The sequence below is a fragment of the Myotis davidii genome, unplaced genomic scaffold (genome assembly GCF_000327345.1).
Source record: "Myotis davidii unplaced genomic scaffold, ASM32734v1 scaffold57, whole genome shotgun sequence".
Taxonomy (NCBI): Eukaryota; Metazoa; Chordata; class Mammalia; order Chiroptera; family Vespertilionidae; genus Myotis; species Myotis davidii.
The window spans coordinates 531,676-536,633 of NW_006289718.1; the positions used below are offsets into that span (position 1 = coordinate 531,676).

The window sequence follows — 4,958 nt, forward strand, 5'->3', positions numbered from 1 at the left end:
CGCGGGAAGGGGGCACGCGCGGCTGTCTTTGCCCCCAGGGTGACCCCGGCTCCCCGGAATTGGACCTCTACTGTGTAAGGGGGATTGGGATGGGGTGGGGTGGGGAGACTGGCATCTTTGGGAATGGGGCCCCTGGGTCCGCAGAGCGCTTCTCCCCACCGCTGCCCTGGCCCCGGAGAAAGCGTGGTGCGGTTCCCGCGTGAGGACCTGGCGGGCTGTTCTGCTGCGGGAACTGGCGGCGGGACTCCGCACGTGTTGGACACGCAGACTCTGAAACTCTGCTGGTCAGTGGTCACTTCGGTCTTTTTGAGAACAGTCATCAGGAAATGATGCAAGATGACCTGGAGCGATGTGAAGGTTACGTGGGCGAGGAAACGAGTCACAATACACTATAGGATTCCAATTTAAAAACGTACATGGAAGCAGAAAAGTGGGGGACAGATAAACACCAAGATGTTAATTAGGACTCTCAGTGATTGGTGGAATTGTGTGTGATTTTTCATTTTCTGCTTAGTTACTGATTTTTTCGGTAAGAAGCACATTATTTTTGTAATTTCAAAAAAGTTTTAAATAAGAAAAGGCCTGGCTTTTCCCCCCTTAATGCCGGTACCAAAGACCCCTCTTCCTAAGAAATAGATAGCAAATCTCTCCAGTTACTCATAAATTAAACTACTTCAACTTTTTGATGTTTAACAGAGCACGAAACTACTGTTGCTCTCTGAACTAGAGAGTGAGTTGATTTTGTAAATTGAAACTATCTTAAGTCCACTGGGACATTGGATAAGACTGGACATTCTGTAAGAACAATAGCAAGTCTTTTTCCAAGCTGATGAACTTGATTTTGTGATGACCACAGAGATCTGAATAACCTTAGAGTACAACTTTGTTACTTAGAGTAGAGAGTAAACTTTATAAATCAAAAAGCACAGTCAGAAAACCAGTTAATTGGCAACTTGAAAAAGTCCTCAAAATTGCAGGGGATAGACTGTTTCTAATTGTACAGGTAAAATGTTTCTGCTCACCACCGCTTTTTCAACATTCACCAGTCTAACAGAATAACTGGTGGTGGCAGCAAGCCACCTCAGAGGATGGTTAAGAAGTGAATGTTTATTGATTACTTAAGAGATCGGAAGTAAGCTCATTAAATTATGCCACCTAACTTGTCCCTGGGTTTACTGACCAAGAGCAGCCATATTGTTGTGTTTCACATGCCAGGTTTACATCAAAAGAAACTCATCAAAATAGAAAAGTTTTTGCAAAATAATTTTTCTCTTCCTTTAGTCCTGGCTGGATAGGGCCCAACGGCTTCCCATCAAGCATCTCAAAAATCTGTTCTTTTCCCCCCAAAACTGGATTTCAAGATTTTCCGTCACTTAATTCAAGTATCCCCATGATCTTCCACAGCCTGCCAGTGAGGTGCTGTTTAATGATAGAAGGTAAGCCCCATGACAGCAAGGACCTTAACTGCATTTTCCTGCCTACAGAGGGCCTGGCACATAGTGGGTGCTCAATAAATATCCATTTCATGAAAATAGCATATTTGTTTCCTATTTACTTGGCTAAGTTCCTAAGATACTTGAAAAGGTCTTTCTCCTAGTAGACTGTCAGCATAATTCTGGGATGCTAAGAGCTTGTAGGGTTAGAGCATTGCTTTAATCTAGTAATTTATTCTTTTCAAAATAGCAGCCAAACCCTAAAACATGCAGAGGCGCAAAGTGCAGGTGCCTGTGTGTCTGGGAATTACTAATCTAATTAGCACTATTTTTGGTTCTCTTGACATCAGTCAAACATTTCCCCCAGTGAGAGAGAATATTAGAGAATAAATCCTAGAACTCTTTGCTTTAGTCCTGACCTCTAACCAACTGACTTTGGACATTTCACTTATTTTTTATAATACCTCAGTTTCTCTAACCTCTTAGGACCTCAGAGCCATTTACTATTTCTTTAGAAACCCCAATTCTAACTATTCTATTGCCTAGCAGTATATTTTTCAACAATTTCCCAATAGATGCAAAATTGCTTTTACCAGTAACCAGTAAGTGCTCTGAAAATGAGACTCCTCCCTGAGGTCTGAAAAGATATCATTTCTAAATTTAGAGTTGGCTATTGGTTCTCTCTCTATAGTAGTCACAGTGACCATAGTTCACTGTAGACTAGCAAAAAATCTGACTTAAGTTCACATTCTTCAGCTTTGTCTCCACCCAGCAGAGGAAAACATGGTGGCAGTTTATTTTAGATTATCTAGGACCGGGGGTAAAACTCATTCCATCTAATCAATTTACCAAGCCTTCAGACTGTCCCTTTTCCTGCCTAGCAGAGCATCAGGAACTGGAAAATAAAACACCACATTCTGTGTGAATAAAGAGTGCAGCATTTGGGGGGAGAAAATCATTATAAATACATCTAGAACTAAAATCCATTTTTTCCCACAAGCTAGAGCTCTAAATACCAGACCAGGAGTTGATTGGTGCTAAAGAGGCAGATGATATGCAATTGCTCCCCTCCCCCCATTGCACTATTAGTCTTAACCTCCTGACATCCTGTGTGCATATGTATATACCTGAGCAAACCCAACTGTGTCCATATTGAAGAGAAAAAAGAAATTCTACCAAATATTTGTTCCATGTTTGTTTATAAGATCATATTTTGTGTGGTGTTGTGATATCTTCTAGTGGTTCTCTTACTACAATACACCAACAGTTTATGAAATTATCCCCCTTTCAGAATTGTGTCCACTCCCTGGAGAAAGGTGGATGTGGGAGCCACATTTTCTACAAATTACCTGTACTCAGAACCAAGATGAAAGCAAGATACTCAGGCTTCTATTACCATTTGACATCTTTAGCTTTACAGAAACCTCTCCAACTCTTTTTTTAATTATAAGTTCTAGGAGAGAATATTACCTAATAATTATAGAGGGAATATTATCTGAGTTTTGGTGCAGCATGTAATTAAGTTACTTTCATTTTATTTGAAAAGCAGATATTTGACATTTTGCAAGGATTAATATATTTTGGGGTTTTTTAAAATATTTTTTATTGATTTTTAGAGAGAGGAAGGGAGAGGATTAGAGAGAAGGAAACATGGATGAGGGAGAAACATCTATACCCTGCCTCCTGCACGCACCCCTCCCAACCCACCCCCACCCCCTTACTGGTGATTGGGCCCCAAACTGGGCTTGTGCCCTGACCTGGAATCCAACCATGACCTGTTTCATGAGTGGATGCTCAACCATTGACCCACAATGGCTGGGCTATATTTTAGATTTTTAGCTATCTCTAAGCATGGGGTCTCACTATTCTGACTATTCAGGATGGAATGATAGGTGCAAACTTAAATGTCTTTTTAAGAGAAAATTGCTTACATGGATTCAGGAAACAATTGTTATTGTACCCAACGCAGGACATGCTAGAGATTAATTTTTCTTTTTCTATCGTATATAAAACACACTATGGAAGGTTCTTGAAATGTCTGAAGAAACATGGGATCTAGAAGAGTACCAATAATCATGCTAAATTGGATTCATCTTAAATCCAAGTCAAATGGTTACTGTAAACAGTATGTGAGTGAAGTAGGATGTTTCTCTTTTGGTCACTTACTCATTGATTTGAGAAGGGGTTATTAACTGGTTAAAAATGTTTTTGAAATATTTTTGTGGATCATCAAAACTCTTACTAAACATGAAACTTTTAAGTCTCTTTAGTCATTTGCCATTTTAAAAATTGTTATATAGATAAGCATGCTTTTCTTAAATGGTCTGTAATAGCAAGGTATCATAGAAAGACACTAAAAAAATTTTTGTTAATCTGGGGTCATAGTAAATTGCCCCTCTATCACTAAACTATGTTGAATAGATTGACTTCTTTGATTCTGGAGATGTATTTATGTATAGGTGCCACAAAACTCTTAAAACAGTTTGTCTAGGCTAAGACTTACTTTAAAACTAATATATTTATTGTCATGTATGAAATATCATTCTAAATCTATCTGAAATGGAATAGATATATACTAAACAAATAAGATGATTAGCTCATATTTGTCACTAAGTGTTTTTATTACATAATTAAAAGTGATGAACTGAAATATAGTAAGTGTTGATAGAAATTACATGAATATATTTGTTTTAACTTCAGAGAGATAAGTGATGGCTTTGGGTCTACATCAAAGACAAAATAAATAAGTCCCGCACAACTGTTACTTGCCTATTTCTTTAAATCAATTTTAAAAATATTTATTGGGTTGGTGCCAGCGCTCATTATGAACAAAACACTCTTCCTCCCAGCTGTGCAGAATCCTACTGAATAAATTACAGCCCTTGCCTTTCAGAAGGGTTGGAAAGATTAGAGAGGCCACACCTGATATTCAAATTGATTCTGTTGATAAGAGGTCTTTAAAGGTCTCCTTTCATCTAGTCACTCCCTCAGAATTATAAGCTTCAGAGGTTTAGAAAACACCAAAGAAAAGGGTCTTCCCTACCAAGACCAGGCACAGTGGAACAGCTGTGGTCCTGGTAGCCCTATGTTCTGTTGCTCAAACCAGCCCAAAGCAGGGTCGTAGGGTGGCCTGGAAGCTTTAAGGTCAACTACAGTGCAGGATTTCTGATGAACTGCCTCATACAGTATTTGTCTCACCATTTTGAATATATTTTGGTTCCCTGCCAGACCCATCTCCTGGAGCTCCATCAGTTTAGGAAGTTTTGATTGTCCTCAGTTTGTGATTCCATTGAGATTTGTCCAACTATGGGCATTTTCACAGTATTCTATCTTTATTTTGACAAACTCAGAATTCTCATCATTAGTCAGAGCCACTTTGCAAAGACTGTAAAGTTGGCATGATACAGTGCCTTGTCAAAGGTAAGTTAGAGGGGAGCTAGAAAGGGAAGGAAAAAGAAGAAAACAGCCATTCAAATGATTTGTAGTGCATCAGCTCTTACCATTATTCTTTAAATATTTCCCCAA

The 4,958-nt window shown here is 39.0% G+C and overlaps 1 long non-coding RNA gene across 1 annotated transcript; it reads left to right on the forward strand.

Annotated features, from left to right (window-relative positions):
- The first annotated feature begins 37 nt into the window (after nt 1-37).
- LOC107182865 lies at nt 38-1,537 on the forward strand. Its single transcript, XR_001513623.1, has 2 exons — nt 38-74; nt 1,296-1,537. It is a non-coding gene; the product is annotated as an uncharacterized LOC107182865 (long non-coding RNA).
- The last annotated feature ends 3,421 nt before the right edge of the window (nt 1,538-4,958 follow it).